Here is a 17,650-nt window from a genome sequence, read left to right on the forward strand (position 1 = left end):
GTGTGTGTGTGTGTGTGTTAACGTGTGTGGTGGTGGTAGGCGATGACTCCAGTTTAACCAGTGAATGAGTTTCTCTGGTCTCTTTGATGAAAGCTTCCTTCTCATTCTCACACACACACACACACTCACATCGCGCACAAAGTAAGGTGAATTGAATGAAGACTTTTTTTTCGTTTTGAAGTTTGAATCTAAATCAGTCAAATCAGACTCATCCCTTTAATTAAAATGAGGGAGTTCATTTAAGATCAAACACAGGGCTGAAATAGCCTCTCACTGTTACCAAGAAGACCACAGGGTGCCGAACCTGCATTGAGTTTTACTAATTAGCACACCTGCCGCAGCTCGCCTGTCAGGTGGTTTCTTAATTAGTTAATTGGTTGCATCTGGTGCGTTTCACTTAAAGGGAACCGGACAGTACATTTGTTTGTGGACTGTTTTCTTGAGGCCTGTTGTGACTTATTTAACATCTCTTCCAGTTTCACAGGTTAAAGACTTTTTGAAGTAAAGAGGAGCATCTCATCTGAACCTGATGTGAGTAGAATTGTGTGGGAAAGCACAACTGACGTGACTGTATGTTGAATATAAATCACTGATAATGTGTGAAGGGAAATCTTTGATTGTGGTGGTTTAACTCATTTGAAATTTGGACCATGAGTAAACTGTTCCTTCCTTCAAAGGTCTATCATGGATATTTAACTGAAGTTCTGTGAGTATCCCAACTTAACCATGAAGCATATGTCTGCAAACTGTAAGTCATTAATTTCTCATTACTCTTGGGCACATTGATGTATTTGGCTTCCTGGTGAGTTAACCTGTTACCTGAAGGTTGATCTTAGTAGTAGGATGTTTTATTGGTTCATGGGTTACTTAGGTATTTGGTTTATGTTTGTATTAATGATTTGTTAAAATGGTTACAGGCTCCAAGTTATTGTTGTAAGCTGGAGTAATAGGTTGGGTTCTGATATCTTCAGTCTTCTTTCATTCTACTCTCCTGATCTCTGCATCTTCATCACATGAGTGTTGCTTTACTAATGATACAGGGTGTGGTCTGAGTGAGCAGAGGTGCATACTGGGATACAGAGCTGTCTCGAGTCTACAGGTCTGTAGACACGCCCCCTCAGGGGAAACCAAGTGTTTGAGAAACTGTCGTGACGTCAGTTACATGGACTGGAATGTTCTTAAAGATGGAGACATGGATTCAGAAGGAGAAACACCAGGGGGAGATGAGGGGGCTCCTCATCTCAACGACTAAAACACAACTTCAGTCTGACACAGAGATCCATGGAACACATTCAACAGTTCCCTCCAGGCATCGTGACTCCTCAGGAACAGTTTCATTTCCAAGAAGGTCTTATTTGGGGCCATCCCCATATGGATCCTGCTCCTCAAGAGCCACCCCCCTCCACTGTGTCGTCTTCTGAACAGATGACCTCCTTCCTGTCCTCAGGCTGACTAAAGCTGCACCGTTTGCATCTGTGAAGGCCCCTCGTTCAGGAAACCACTGGACTACAAAGACATGACTTCAGAGATGTTGAATCAACCTTGGACACATTTGGAGACGCCAAGCATAATCCATCACCAATGTGGGTCGCCACTGATGGAATGGTATTTGCTATGAGGTTTTTACCCTGCATGATTGTTTGGCCTTTTATGGCTCAGTGCTTTGTGTGTGTTTGGGTTTGACATGAAATGGAAGATTTTTGAGCATCGCTAGGGTTCTACTGTGTGTGTGTCTCCCACTCACACCTGGCATGGGGTTCTACGTGCCTGTCCTGGGTTCTGTGTGTGTGTGTGTGTGTGTGTGTGTGTGTGTGTGTGTGTGTGTGTGTGTGTGTGTGTGTGTGTGTGTGTGTGTGTGTGTGTGTGTGTGTGTGGCTTGCTTTGAAAGTGATAATGTTCATACGGGGGTCTGTGTGATTGGCTTGGGCTATTGGAATGGTCAACTAAATCCTACCTGATGGACGGCCCACACGTTTACGTAAGGGCCTCCAGTAGACATGAAGAGCCCTGAGCGACGCTCCGGAGCGAGATCCAACACACTGGGCAGGAAGGAGAGTATCCAACTCGAGTGTAAAAGGATGCAAGCGGCGTGTTCAGATCAGTGACTTCAAACTAGGACTACACCAATCAGGATCAATGGAGGATGGACACCAAAAGGAATTTCACAAGGAGAGTCTGACGTTGGAAAGGGACCTAAATGGATATTCAAGATGACCTTCAGACCTGTAATGAGACGGCTCTTCCTACCTGGCTGGATTGATGGAGAGCCCTGTGGATCTTGTCTTGCTCTCAGTTGCACGTCTTCTCAGGCTGAACTGTATTTGTTTCGGACAGGACTAGCTGAACGATTGGTTCCCTTAAATCAGAACCAACTCCAGCTAGTGGGCTCTTCGAGCTGAAGTTGTGCTCTTCAGCTGAGGAGGTAAGGAAACCTTCACTGGGGCTTGAGGTGTGAAGAGGAGATGTTTCAAAGTGTTCCATGGTACTCTGATGAAGACCGTTGTTGTGTTCCACTGGCTGCGAGGAAGAACCCACACATCTTCCTCTTGGCTTTTCTCCTCTGAGAATCCTGGCGCCATCTTGAAGGATATTCCAGCTCATGTAACTGATGTCACGACAGATTCTCAAACACTTGGTTTCTCCTAAGGGGCGTCTCTATGGAACTGAAGACTTCAGACAGCACTGTATCCCAGCATGCATCTCTGCTCACTCAGACCACAACCCCATAAGTAGGATGCAACACTCTAGGGATGGAGTTGTAGAGTTTTATAAGTAACAAGGGAGTAGACTAAGGTAATTAGCACACAATGGAATGTCAAGTCTATAAATCTTTAAACCATGAAGATGGTTGGATAGTTCAGGATTTCGGCTTCTTTTTATTATCGGCAGTCCTTTTAATCAGATGCCCACTTCTCACTGGAGCTGTACATGTGTTGGCTGGCTGGCATGATTTGCTGTTGGTGATGAGGCAGTCAGGGTGACGTTGCAGGGCTATGGTCGGCTCTCTGTGAGGTCCACCTTTAGATTTGCTCTGTATGGTTTGTACCCTGAATAATCTAGAAAATTGTCAAATGTAGACAGTTTGTATTGAATAATTCCAGGATTTGAGGTTTAAAGTTGTTGTGGGATGTACATGGTAGTTTGGTTCTTCGTATGGTTTTGAGTGATATAACTTGTACACACTGGGTGCATAATAATGTAAAGGTACACTGAATAGTATTAATGACCAACAGCAACAAACAGATCTCCTCAAGGTAAGTCTGTTGGCTGTGTTTTGATGAAGACCATCGCTAGACTTCAGGATCTTCCTCCGTTCAGCTCAAGGTGAGGCACTGGTTCTGTTTTTTCTTTGGTTGGTTCCGGCCGGAATGTTCGGATTCCAGTCGGACGGTTTGTGCTTCCCGCCGTGGAAGGTTCTGAGTGCGGTCACTTGATTTAGTACCAATGGTTTGCATAGAACGTTGTAGTCTTGACAACCATAAGAAACCACCTGGCAGTTAGTTGGACGGGAGTCCCCTGAGGGAATGTGGCGGAACGTTCTGGATTGTATTTGCGTAACCTCGAGCCGTTGCCAACGGGAAAAAAAAATTCAGTCGGTTTCCATTGGGAATTGTTGCCCCCTATCTTAAATGACGAAAGTTTGATATTAAATACATACTAGCACGTACGTCGTACAATATGTTGATAATTTCCGATGGTTGCGCCGTACTTTTAACCACAATGACGTTGCGGGACTCTCACTGCGTACAAAACAGCGTTCTACTTGCGGGCCCATCAGGGAAGGCTTAAAAACATTTCAAGGTGGAAGATAATTTGAAATTTCTTCAACGGAACCCAGCACCTGAATATGGCTGAGTATATTCGATTTAATATCAATACTGCTTAGTGTTCTTTGTTACTTCAGCTTTTGTACGTTCTAAATATCTGCTGTCATTAATTGCCACAGAAGTTAAACCCTACCAATGGAATGAAGTTAAACAACGACTTTGGTGCAGAGCTAACAACTGGATAATATAAAAGCTAAAATAATGGCCGTCATTCCCACATGTTACAGTAGAAGATACTCTACAACTGTACAAGGTTAAAAAGGTAACATGTAGTTTGTCCCAAGGTGTCTGCCTCCTCACCCAGAGCAAGACCTCCACCTCCTCACCCAGAGCCAGACCTCCACCTCCTCACCCAGAGCCAGACCTCCACCTCCTCACCCAGAGCCAGACCTCCACCTCCTCACCCAGAGCCAGACCTCCACCTCCTCACCCAGAGCCAGACCTCCACCTCCTCACCCAGAGCCAGACCTCCACCTCCTCACCCAGAGCAAGACCTCCACCTCCTCACCCAGAGCCAGACCTCCACCTCCTCACCCAGAGCCAGACCTCCACCTCCTGTCAGAAGTCCTCCAGAACAGGTCAGTGCTCTGTTTGAGTAGAGTCTTCTCAGGTCAGTTTCAATGCATGGCCTGAACCACTTCTTTAAACTTGTGGACTGCTCTGTCTTCATTCCCAAAAACGGGATTCTAATCTCTGGTCTCAAGTCCTTTCTGGCCTTGAGTTATAAAATAGTTCAATTAATTGTGTAACTTGGTTTCGGATGAGTCAAATAAGTTTATTGTTGGGCTAATGCTGATATAAACCTGCTGCTGTAGCTGAAAGGCGAGGCTGGGGACCGGAGGCTTGTTGTGCCAGGGTGGACCGGAGACTGAGGCTGGAGACCAGAGGGTAACCATCACCAAGCTCATCTGAAACACTAAAATCCACGGTAGTTTAGGTCTGGTTTTGATCATCTTATGACTTTAAATCTGTGCCAAGCTGTGAGTAAGTGAAGGAGCTGATGGAGGAGTCGTGCTGAAGGAGCTGATAGAGGAGCCGTGCTGAAGGCCCAGGGCTGGTGGAGGAGCTTGTGGAGGGCCTGCCTGGTGAATGACGTCTGTCGTGGGGTAGATGGAGCTTGACTCTGAAGTGATCATCACACTCACTGCCACTTCTCGTAGAATACTGCTATATACCAGACGACTGCATCTGTTTTACCACATGTTGAAGCAAGACTTCCGCAGTTTGTTCCAGACCAGGACTCTGTCTGAGGAGAGCTGCTGGAGGAGCTGAGACGCTGGAGGACGACTAGGAATCGACCAACAAGGATTCCTCATAAGTTTGTATTTACTTACATGGTTGACTTAAAGGGCAAAATACAGCTGTTACTTTGACATGCGTTAACCAACTACCGCTGTGTTTTCTTACTAGAACGTGTTTCTGGAGCGGAGGCGAGCTGGTAGGGGAGCTGTGAATCTGGAGGATGACCATCACTCTACCAACAAGGATTGTAAGTTGGTATTAACCAAACAAACTGGAAATAAAGGGCTTAAAAATAAGACGAACTACATGTTTGTTACCAGACTTTAGGGCCAGACTCGCGCGCTGTTTGTTCCAGACCAGGACTCTGATGGAGGAGAGCTGACGGAGGAGCCAAGACTCTGGAGGACGACAACACTCCACCAACCAGGATCCTTGTAAGTTTGCCTAAAATAAACAGAGTGGACTTGTTGTAACGCAGGATTATTTTGTCCAGAACAAGTTACGGCATACTATTGTGGTGGTTTACCAGACAAACTACAGCTGCTACTTTGTTGCGCGCCATTAGAGCCCAACTACGCCTGTGTTTGTGACCTTACATTAGAGACAAACTACTACTGTGTTTGTTACCTGATATTAGGGACAAACTACTCCTGTGTTTGTTACCTTACATTAGAGACAAACTACTACTGTGTTTGTGACCTTACATTAGAGACAAACTACTACTGTGTTTGTTACCTGATATTAGGGACAAACTACTCCTGTGTTTGTTACCTTACATTAGAGACAAATTACTACTGTGTTTGTGACCTTACATTAGAGACAAACTACTACTGTGTTTGTTACCTTACATTAGAGACAAACTACTACTGTGTTTGTTACCTGATATTAGAGCCCAACGACTACTGTGTTTGTTACCTGATATTAGAGCCCAACTACTACTGTGTTTTTTTACCTTACATTAGAGCCCAACTACTCCTGCGTTTGTTACCTTACATTAGAGACAAACTACTACTGTGTTTGTTACCTTACATTAGAGACAAACTACTGCTGTGTTTGTTACCTGATATTAGAGACAAACTACTACTGTGTTTGTTACCTTACATTAGAGACAAATTACGTTTGTAACCAGACCAGGAATCTGGAGGACTGATGGAGAAGCCGTACATCTGGAAGGCAAATCCTGAGGACCACCAGGACTCTACCATCAAGGATTCCTCATAAGTTTGCATTATCTGGACATAGTGGACTAGGTAGGGGGTTGGGGGTTCAACTCTCAAACCAATGGTGCCGGGTTCAAGTCCTCAGAATACAGTGATGCGTCCTTGAGCAAGGCGCCCTAAAGCCTGCCTGCTCTTTAATTACTTATCTTTGGTTCAGATAATGTTGCATCTTTTGAATATTGAACCTAATCAATGTCCTTGTTTGGTCCGGGCAGACACACCTGAGCTGAACCTCACCTGATCCTGACATCCTGCTGGTCCCGTCTCCTCAGTTCATCTGAGCCTCGTCCTCCAGAAGACCTGCTGAACTCGGCAGTCTGAGGCTGATGGATCAATGACCTCCAGTGGGAGTGATCTTCTTGACCCCACATGTAACCGTGTGCTTCCACACGCCTTCCTTCACGTCTGTCACTAACCTCACTACTTCACTACTCTCTACTGCTTCCTCTTTTCTTCCTTCTCTGTGGTCCAAACCTTTACACTAAAGGTGCGTCTTCCTGCCCTCAGAGGGTTTAGCGTTAGGGTTGAGAGTCAGGGTTTAGAGTCAGGGACAGAGCTGGTCAGGGAGGACTGCTTTTACACAAACCTCTTCACTTGCTTTCGGAATGGTGATGACATTTTGAAAAGATTCATTTGGGAAAATGTTTTCCTCTGCTTTCCTTTACAAAATTGTATTAAACTTCTGTCAAGTGTTTTTGTTTATATATTAAAATCCCACATTGACTTCGACATGTTTGGTGCGGTTCATTTAATTGTCCTTTTAACTTGGTTAATGTCAAGCTAAACTCCTGCAATACATTTAATATACATGATTGTTATTCAGCAATGTTCACATAATCCATTTTGTAAAAATATGAAACCTCCATATTACTACTAAATTCAAGCCTATTCATGTATTTAACAATGTACATACTGCCTCGCAGGCCATTCTCTGCTACTACAACACGTTCAATCCACCAACCCGTCTCACATCTATGTACTATAGCTACGTTGTTTCAAACGGAAAATGTAGTTTGGTGTGAGACTGTTGTCCAGCAGAGGGAGCGGTCATACACCTTAATTATACAGGAATGTCTGTGTATTTACATTTTAAAATGTTCATGGGCTGGTCTAGTTTGTCTGCAAATAACTCTGCCTCCAGCAACAGCATTGGTCGAAACGTATGAAGTGAAAGAAATAAAAGCCCAGTTCACCAGATCTGAGGTCAGCTGCGATCAGATTTTGGATCATGAATGTATTGAGTGAACGACGTCTGAGCTAAATATTAACCACCTGGAACTTGGACGGCAGGACGCGTGTTTACCTGGTCGATTAGGCCCTGAACGCAGAACCTGAACCCAGACATCCTAATCACAGACCCTGTGTTTAATTAGCCCCGAATATAATTTTTGGGTTAAAATAAAAGTAGAAATATTTATAATTATGTACTAGTTAAGTACTAGTCTAGATAGTCCTTCTGGCAAGAGAATAAACAGTTTAAAAACATAACCTTTTTACCACCTTAAGTGAATTAACCTATCCTATCCCCAGTCAGATGTGTGTGTGTAAAGTCTGTCTCACTTGTGTTAATTTTACTCTGAAATAACTTGAATGGAACTTTAGACATTAGGGGATAAGCAGCGCAGCAGTCAGGTAGCTTTTTTAAGCTATAATAAACTGCGCATTTTGTTTATTTAGGTGAAGCATTATGATTAAGATTTCATGCAAAATAAAGCATTGGCATTTTCATTTAACGTCTGGGCTAAGCCCCGGATGTTTAAGATACCTAGAAACACCCCTGGCTTAAGTGGACCCATCAAAAACTCATTTCACAAACGCATGTTTTTGCAATCATGTTGTTTCAGTCATTAGCCAGCCATTAGCCAGTGACGTCAGTCGGGGTGGCAAGTGGAATCACGTGACAGCACTTGGACGTTGGATGTCCATGTCCTACAAGCCGCAGCGAGACATTATAGCAGCCATGCGTTGCCTTATCTCTGCCTGTAGGGGGCGCTGCCCGTTCACAGACGCACCGGTGCAACAGGGCGCGCTCGAAGCCTTGGCTTGAAGCTATTTCTCAACTTTTTCATCCGCGCGCAGGCTGTTGCTATTATTTGGGCAAAAGAAAGGAAGTAGCGACGGGGCTAACAACTTAGCTGTATCAAAGGGATCAATTCGGCTCAGGGAGTCTGTACTCATATATTGGCGGAATACGTCCCTTCTCTTTTTGTGAGGTTCTTGAAAATGGGCAATAAGTAGCGTTAATTGTATTATCCGGCTACCCTGCTCTCGGACCGATAGAGAAAGGTTGAGCTTTGTCTGGGAGGCACCGCCGCTGTTAGCCTTTTCGCTAGGACTGCTGGGGCTGCCTGGTTCCCATTTCAGTGGAAAATAACAAAAAGAAGACTACTGCAAAGCTGCAACCTGCTTTTATTGTTTGAATCACGGGATTGCAATAAAGGACTATTGCCAGACATGAAGCAGACAGGCGAGCAAGGTAGGTCGTGTTGGCTGTTTTTGTATTAGTAAAATCAGAAGAGTAATGTTAACGTTACTATGAAGTAGGCTGTTCATATCACCCATTATGTGCTTTTAAAAAATATACTTTAACGTTAAGGCCACTGGTAGATTAAAGTTGAATGAGGATATCTTTTTCTTTTTTTTTTTGCTGTAGAGATCAAGTCGAACCTAGTTTTAAACCTGCTCTGTTTCGAAACATTGGCCGCAAATTCAACATTATGCCACTCGAGCCTTTATTTATACTTGTACAGACTTGCGTTGTGAAAGTGCTTCATATCGAACAGCATCAATCATTTCCCAAATGCATCCCATATGTTTTGCTTGTACTGTAGTCTCCGTTTCAAAGTGAACGGAAACATCTATAGCCATGTTCCGAGGTGTCCACTGACTGTTGTAATATACCAAATGTCAGTGGGCGAGACAGCCTCGCACCATGGTTCAGCCTCGTTCTGCTGTTACATGAACAGTGGATGTCCCATCGTATAGGCTACGTTCGCGCTGTCTACTCCCAAGTCCTCACAGACTGGTTTGTTGTGAAGCACGACTTAAGAAGATGTACTATCCTGCTATAAATCGAATCAAAGCTTAAACGAAAGGAAAACATCAAAGTAACCTTTGCTATGGGACCTTTGAGCATTTCCAGGGTATACCTTTTGGTTAAGAAAACTATCAAGAAATCTTTTGGAAACATCTGTGGCATGTGGTAGACCTTTTGGCTATCCACTTCATCTATAACAAAACCATACTACTTGATCTTGTCCACCTGTCGTACAGCCTTAAGCAACCCTTTCAAACCCCCTCCTCGAAGAATGGAACTGCCAGCTCCCAGCTACATGACTAATATCTTGGTGGTTGGGGAAAAAAGTAATCACATAGGGAAATAGCTGAAAGGAACTGTATAATTAGGCGTGTGTCCACTTCACGTCCTCAGTCACTAGGGTTTTACGGATGTGTTCATGCTCGTGTGTACAGTGGGACTTTGACATCATTGCTTAATGATATGGTACGTTTCCATGGATGCACATAGAGAGATTATTCATTGTTGGCTCTTTGGCATATTAGCCAATTCTGTGTCTTTGAAAATAATTAGTGTAATGGTCTTGTCTTAAAGATAAAGCCTAGATAGTCTTAACATCGTCCATTCACCCAAAAAACAGTAAATGCTATTGTGAAAAACATGGGCAGAACATTAAAAAAAGGTCTATATTGACCAAGTTTGCTATAGAAAATGGGAGTTTTATTGTCTTGTTTTGTGTGGCAGTGCAGCTGTTTCTAGATCACAAACAGAGTGCATCCATGCAGGGCATTACACTTTACAGACCCTCAGAAAGACATCCTTTGAGCCTGTGGTCTTGTAAAGAAAAGGGGCTGGCATATGGGCCTGGGCTGATGGTTCCTGCTCATCAGCTCCGTAGGAAACGGACAAACTGGGCTGTCAGAGGCTGAGAAATTGGGGAGGGTAGTAATTTGTGTGATTAGGCGAGAGGAGGTTGAAGGAGGAGAGGGGAGCTTGGAGGAGGGAACTGATGGGGTGTATTTTTTAATCTTTTTATTGGAGCCTTTGGTAATAATTGGCCCTCACTCACAGGCTGGCTAATGCAACTGTTCAAGTCTACGGAGGAAAACTTTATCAAAGGCCAATGAAAGCTGTTCCATTATCTCCCAGAGACCTCAGAAGATTTTTCACTTCTGCTCCGATTCAGCCTGTTCCATTATTTTGTAAATGTTAACCAATAGGTTGTTTTGTTTTGTTATAAAGCAACCAGTTTAATCGAAACATCTCTTTGCTACAATAATAGGAAACCCTTTTTTATGAGCTATTTTTTTCTATAGTGCGTGTTTGTGCATTGTGATCATATATAAAGCAACAAGACACACCACATGGGAGACCTATATTTGAAGACCATGACTCAAGAGGTGTCATGCTCGTTTTTGCATTGCATATGGCTGCAGAACTGTCACGGCTGCAATGTGTCTTATCAACCACTTCTGACAAGCTGGTATGTTATCTCACAGAGCTACAGGAACAAATGTGTTGTTTAAATAACCAGCGCAGCCAGCTTCCCGTGACAGCTGTTTTATGACTCATGGCTAGCCCTAGATGAAATTAGGCCTAAGTGTGGATTACACAAACTGATTTGATTTGATGTCATTGTATTCAATTGTAAAATTTATGTTTCTGTTTATCGTCTGGCCACAAATATGTATAATGTTAAACTATGTTCTAAACATCTACCTGTGGATTGATGCCACACCTGCCACCTGCATTCCTAAAGGGTAACTCTGTCCTCAGCCGTTAGGCCTTCAGTTATCTAACCTATTTAAACGCATGAAGTGGGAATTTTATCCACACAGAACCAGCTTGCAGAAGGGTTTAGGTTTATCATAGGTTTATTTGATAAGGGATTTTATTTGTTTAGTGTTGTGTTACAGTTACAGTCTAAGGATCGTGTGACGACGCTCTTAACTTTTAAAGAGGCAAAGAAAATCCTGGAAAAGGAAGAAACCACAACGCAGGATTGGAAATTGGAATCCAGTCTCTACACAAAATGGTTAACAGACATCATGAAAATTGAAAGAAGGGGCTCTTATAACCATTGGATAAGTCACAACCAAATTCTGGCTGCACTGGGATTCTCCTTTTGTTGCGTGATTCGGGACAACGTCACAATCCCTTAACCGGTTTCTATGAACTGTTGATTGAGGTTTACTACATATGAAATGGCAACTGCCTCCACATTTGGTCGGGCTTGGCAAGAATGTCAAGGGCATGTAGAGTCCTGTGTCTCTCCCCCTCTCCTAATCTGCCATTGAAGCACATGCCTCTTTGTTTCACTGTCACTGAAATGGCTGTTAAGGACATCAGAGATTGGTTGACATCGGTGTTAGCCTACCTTCTGTACTGTCCTCTGGGAGGGTTCGGACACAGGCGTTAGCAACATGATTTCCGGTGTGTAATTCAAACCGGCTTAGCATTCAGCCTTGCACATAGACGGTGAATGTATCCTATAATATGTGACACAGATTTGCGGCAAGCCCACCCCACAGAGACTGGAACTGGGGCAGCTGGAAGGGGAGCAGGCTAAAAAAAGCGAATGAGCTAGTGATAAAGTATGTTGGATATCTAGGGAGTATGCGACAAGTGCATCTGGGAATTTTTGAAACACTATAGGCGAAAATGCACTCATCACAAAAATGGCCGTCTTTTAATAGAAAGACATTTTGAAACAGACATGACGGTTGGGAATATGTTTTATATATTTTTTTAACTCCAACGCCTTCGGCTGCTCGGATTCTTCAATGTGGGCTTGCTGGCTTTATGGGCTTTTATAAATAAGACGTGCTGTAATTATAGGGTATATATGTGGGGAGATAGCCGTCACACTGTTTAGACGTGGCCAGCGTTCATACACTCGCTCGTCATCAGCCCATCACTTCAGAACCATGTTTATGGTTGATATGGGATCGTACCGTACTGCAAAATATGTTAACCCCCCTTGTACGTGATTTATACATTTTCCAACATGTGCAAAGTTATGGAAGACTGAATAAACCACCTTCAATTTGAAATGTGAATACGTTGTATTCAAACAGAGATTGGGGTTTGGAATAAACCACACCAAAAGTCCTATATTTTATGGAAAACCAGGAAAATCTGTTAAGATCTGAACGGCTACTAAAATCCTACAAGTCTTACAGCTTGTGACTAGTTCCAATACCTGAAACAACTGGTAGCTTTCCCACACTTTGCTGGGCTCTCACATCTGTAAATATGGCCTCTATGAAACTGTTACAGGAGCATGTCCATTTTTACCAAAAAGCTACCTATACTGTATACTGCAAGCCATGGTGTTGTCTGAGAATAACAGTACATGCTAATTTCAGCATCAAAGAATGAGGAATCTATAGTTTTTTCAAAAGCCGACCTAGTGAGACTGGGGGTCTCACTTTCAACATTATTGATGTTACCTTCAGCGAAACGGCTCTGCCCTTGTGCCTATTTGCGATGTTTCAGATAAGGTGTGTGTGTGTGTGTGTGTGCGTGTGCGTGTGTGTGCGCGTGCGCTCTCAGGGACACAGGATGCCTAGTTAATTGCCATGAGTGCTTTAATGCTCCCCCCTCCATCTTCTCTGTGGTCAGTGATCCTGTCTCCTGGGTCTAGATTATGGGCAGGGAGACGGGACCTCCCCTGACGGGCTAGATCTAGATTGTATTAATTCAGAGCAGCGCAAATAATCGAGTACAGCCTTATGCTAAGATCCTTGTGCTTAGAATTTCATGGCAATAGTTTACCTAAAGTTAGCAACACACACAATGCGTAATTAGCAATAAATACAACGTATTATAATCCATGATGTATTATAAGTTGTTGAAGGAAATGAGCTGGATGTCAGTTGTTATTTATTTAGTTCTCAATTGTTGGCATTCTTCATATTTATTTTAGGAAAATTTGTCTTTTTTTTTTATTTCAGTCCAAAAATATATTTGGGGTTGCCCAGAGTGCAAATCTTGTGAAAGTGATCGTCTTGTCCACCCAGCCAACTTTCCAACATGAGCAGATGTAACAATACTGAGGCACAGGAACGGGGGTGGACTGGTTTGTTGCTACAGTAGATGGGCGCAGACAGATTCACACGATGCTGGAGCCAACCTCCTCACCCTCTCCCTAGCTGCTAATGGCCCAACAGCACGGGCCACCTTCTGCAGCCAGCGACGGATGGATGGATGGATGGATGGATGGATGGCCGGCCGGTCAGAGGGTGGAAAATAGGCTAAATTTCAGCCAGGCAAAGCGGCAAGGGTGACAAAGTGTTCCCATTGAACGTGCCAGGGTAGCTCTCGCAGCCCCCGCTGTAAGCCACAACAGAACCTTGAATAACCTGTGAGTTAGCGTTCCATACAACAGTGTTTAACCGAGAACAAGGCGTGCGTTGTTTGTTTTATCGTTGCTTTGTGTTTTAATTAATTAATTAATTAATTAAAGAAAGGAAAGGACCAGAAGACCATTTGTTATGCAATCACAAAGAAATGTTGATTTTGGAGCCTAATAAGAGGGATTTCATTACCAAACGTATTCCAGGTTTTCTTTTGGCAGAGAGATTCCCGATTTAGTTTTCCATGTCCATATGCCCTTTACAGGGCTGGGCTATTGGACCAGACCCTGTTTGTGTCATAGTCTGCAGGCTGCAGTGTAGCCAGACCAAACCAACAGATGCCTGAAGGTCTGTGACGACGAGACAGGGACACAGAAAGACTTGGAGAATGAAACAGTGAAAAGGCAATGCTGTGAGCATTACAGAGAAGAGAGATGCAGCGGGAAAGCAAAGTGTGTGTGTGTGTGTGTGACACACACACACACGCGCGCACACACACACACACACACACACACACACACACACACACACACACACACACACACACACACACACACACACACACACACACACACACACACACACACACACACACACACACACACACACACACTGTGTGGTAAAGGGGGTGGGGCTGCTATTGACACAGAAGGGAGAGCTGGGGGAGACGAAGAAGCAGGAACAGTAGACCTTGGCTGTGTGTTCACTACGGTCCGCCCCCCCTGCCTTTTTTCCTCCTTTTCTTTGCTCTATTTTTACCTCCCGGTCTGACCGGGCTCACTGCTGAATGAATCCATATGCAAGTAGCATTACATCTGGCACGGAGGAGGAGGCAACATTGGGAGGGGAGGAGCTGATACTGGGGGATGTTGAGTGTGCCACTGGGATGGGAGATGGAAGAGGTGCTGGCGTAACGGTGGATTTTCCTAATAGACGATACTCAATGGCTGGGGACTACACTGGATTGTGCATTTGATTTTGATTTTTTTTTTTTCTTCAGGCTCAACACACCCACATGTTTTGTATTTTGGGTTTTTTAGCTGGATGTACAACAAAAGAACAGTCAAGTGGCCAGCTGAAATGTGTGAGGTTGGTTGCCGTGGTGTCCTGCCATGGATGCTTACTACTGCACACCAGCGTGAATGTGTGAATTTGTCAGGCAACCTATACATCTCCAGGAGACACTCCTAGAATAGTATTTAGAGTAGATTATATTACATGTAGTCCATGATAAGCTTCTCATGGCAAGACTCCTTTATTCACATACTGTGCTTATCTTCCTTGAAGGCCCACTCTGATGAATTGTAATCCTGTACTTGGATCATTTATTTGCAAAACAACAGCTCACAAAGGATTAGTTTATGCAATGCTTTAAAACTGTGAGCACTTGCAGTGCTTGTGATTGCTGATATTACTTCTAGCATCTAACGTCATCATGTGTAGGACGTTTGTTTACCAATTGGTCATTGATTCATTTGCACTTGGTCTAACAGTAAACTGCTTACAATTGGAAATACTTTGGTGTAATTACCCCAAGCCAATTCTTTGGGTTGTATCTCCAGGTCTGTTCTAGGTAAGATATTGTGGCTTGGGACGCAGGCTGGCCAAAGAGGGATTTGGCTAGGTGAGCAGGTGGGCCTAGAACACTCAACCTTTGTCTGGTACTGTCGTTTTCTTGTGTGCATGTGTTTGAGTTTGTGTTGGTTTATTCTCACTACGGTTGCACACTTTCTTATATATAAGATTGCGAGCAAGGTGTGTGTGTGTGTGTGTGTGTGTGTGTGTGTGTGTGTGTGTGTGTGTGTGTGTGTGTGTGTGTGTGTGTGTGTGTGTGTGTGTGTGTGTGTGTGTGTGTGTGGACGATTTAGGAGACTTAGTCATACTCAGAATGGACTTGGTGTCTATGATGTAGTGGTCTATGATGAGTGTATAAGTAGTAGTCTATTCTTGTGCCACAATGGAGTCATGTGTTTTTGCAAGTGTTTTTTTGGACCACAGTGGCCCACATGAGCGAGTGTGTACAATATCTCTACTGTCTGCGTTCGTTCCTTCACTTCCTGTTCTCTTCCTGATTTCTTCCTGCAGCCACCCCACATTGTGTGTGTGTGTGTGTGTGTGTGTGTGTGTGTGTGTGTGTGTGTGTGTGTGTGTGTGTGTGTGTGTGTGTGTGTGTGTGTGTGTGTGTGTGTGTGTGTGTGTGTGTGTGTGTGTGTGTGTGTGTGTGTGTGCGCTTCCACCCACGCTCATTGGAAGGAAGTGCTTCCTTTGCTTGGGACAAGCAAGAAGGCCACATGTCTAGGAGAGCAGCTGTAATCCGGCCACACTCGACTCACATAAACTAGGTTTCACCACGGTGTGGAAACAGTTGAGATGACCAGCGGGACCAAAGGGGGGCCAGGGACACTAGGTCACTAATATTGGGCCGGAGAAAATGTTTGCATATGTTCTTCTGTGTCCTTCGTTGAGGGCTGGACTAGTCCCCCCCCCCCCTCCCATGGCCTAAACAAATCTAGTGTATAAGCCTAACAGGGGGTATGGGGCCGATTCCCTCCCATCTAGTTAGCCTGAACTGCGGTGAAAGTTCTGCGAAAACTCTGGAATCCCCTGTCAGGCACGGAATCCCAGGACAGCCAATCAGGAGCGGTTGAGCCTTCTGGATACCATTAAGTCTAACATAATGCTATCCCCCCCCCAACATCCCATGTTCGAGCGTGATTCATGTGGACGCTGGCACTTGTGGGTCTAAGGTTTCAGCTCGTCACTGATTGAATACATGCATTACTCCCCAGACCACTGTGGCCCACATAAATGTGCTCGGAGTAAACCTCAGGGTGAAATCAGAACCAGTCTCCCACTAAGCCTCCAGAATACAGATCGGAATCACATCGCTGCTCTCTCGTTCATCTGGAGTCTGATCCGTAGCAGAGACCCGCAGTGGTTTCTCACAACAAATGAAATACAAAACAGCCGTACATTTCTAAAGTTCAGTCGAGTTGAAACCCATTCAGACGCCTGATCTCCTCCCAGTCTGTGTCCCATGGGTGTTGGGAGAGACTAGTATGGCCCGGGGTTGTGACTGTATTGTTGTATTCTGACACCCCTCTCCCTAGAGAGCTTCCATCCAGTTGCCCTCCCCTGTGGTCCACTCCATGCCCGTTGCTGAGCATGACCCGGGGCATCTGGACCCAGTTACCAACCCAGGGCCAAGTGTGACGACGTGTTAGGTTGGGGGTGGCAGAGAGGGGAGACTGGCTGATTGGGGGCTTTGGGGCTGGTGGCAGTGCAAGAGCAGCATCCCCCGTCCTCTCATAGCTGAAGTTGGAGAGACTGTCGGGTGAGGCATTACTGAGATATAAGGAGCTGAAGGGGAGAGCTTTGAGGGGGTGTTGTGTTGTAGACGCTTGTGTTTACAATTTTAGGTGTGGGGGGGGGGGGGGGTACGGTCATATCCAGCCTTTATGGATTACCGTCCTGCTGTGAGATCGCATAAAGAAGGAGTTTATTGAGCTGCAGCTGGAATTGGTGTTGAATTCCTACTAACAGCCGCCTCCAGAATAGTAGCAACGCGAGGCACAGGGACCTCACACTTCCGTGTATTCGTCCTCATGTCTCTCTGTCCCTGTGTGTGTGTGTGTGTGTGTGTGTGTGTGTGTGTGTGTGTGTGTGTGTGTGTGTGTGTGTGTGTGTGTGTGTGTGTGTGTGTGTGTGTGTGTGTGTGTGTGTGTGTGTGTGTGTGTGTCTGTGTGCACTAACACACAATGGGGGTCATGCCTACCTCGGAGGCAAGTCAAATGAATAGCATCTGGCTATCATCATCAGTTGTCAATCTATAAGTTGATCACCAACTGTATGAGTTTGAAAGTGACCAATCAATGTAACACTATCGGATGACCTCCTACTTATCGACCGTCATCATTAGGGATTGTTTGGGGTATCTCTTGGGGCAGAAGAGTCGGCATTGTGGGATCGGGGGTTGAAACAAACAAG

General features: G+C 44.7%; 1 protein-coding gene and 2 long non-coding RNA genes across 18 annotated transcripts in view; all 3 read left to right on the plus strand.

Moving 5' to 3' along the window:
- Positions 1-7,034, plus strand: part of LOC130393722 (uncharacterized) — a 14,660-nt gene extending 7,626 nt beyond the window's left edge. For 3 of the 8 annotated variants that reach the window (XR_008897128.1, XR_008897133.1, XR_008897134.1), the window contains 5 exons: positions 5,061-5,145; positions 5,238-5,316; positions 5,390-5,503; positions 6,199-6,319; positions 6,505-7,033. This is a non-coding gene — a long non-coding RNA (uncharacterized LOC130393722). Of the gene's footprint in view, positions 1-5,060; positions 5,146-5,237; positions 5,317-5,389; positions 5,504-6,175; positions 6,320-6,504 lie in introns of all 8 variants that reach the window. The other 5 variants (XR_008897129.1, XR_008897135.1, XR_008897130.1 and 2 more) reach the window with 4 other exon arrangements.
- Positions 3,116-5,041, plus strand: LOC130393724 (uncharacterized). The gene is made up of 3 exons (XR_008897136.1): positions 3,116-4,405; positions 4,643-4,715; positions 4,806-5,041. It is a non-coding gene; the product is annotated as an uncharacterized LOC130393724 (long non-coding RNA).
- A 1,301-nt stretch (positions 7,035-8,335) lies between the features above and the next one.
- LOC130393762 (unconventional myosin-IXb) overlaps positions 8,336-17,650 on the plus strand; it is a 57,551-nt gene continuing 48,236 nt past the window's right edge. For 8 of the 9 annotated variants that reach the window (XM_056604482.1, XM_056604485.1, XM_056604484.1 and 5 more), the window contains exon 1: positions 8,336-8,765. The gene's annotated coding sequence lies outside the window, so the exon portion shown is untranslated. Of the gene's footprint in view, positions 8,766-14,373; positions 14,753-17,650 lie in introns of those variants that run through there. The other variant, XM_056604483.1, reaches the window with a different exon arrangement.

Source organism: Gadus chalcogrammus, chromosome 12 (genome assembly GCF_026213295.1).
Source record: "Gadus chalcogrammus isolate NIFS_2021 chromosome 12, NIFS_Gcha_1.0, whole genome shotgun sequence".
NCBI lineage: Eukaryota > Metazoa > Chordata > Actinopteri > Gadiformes > Gadidae > Gadus > Gadus chalcogrammus.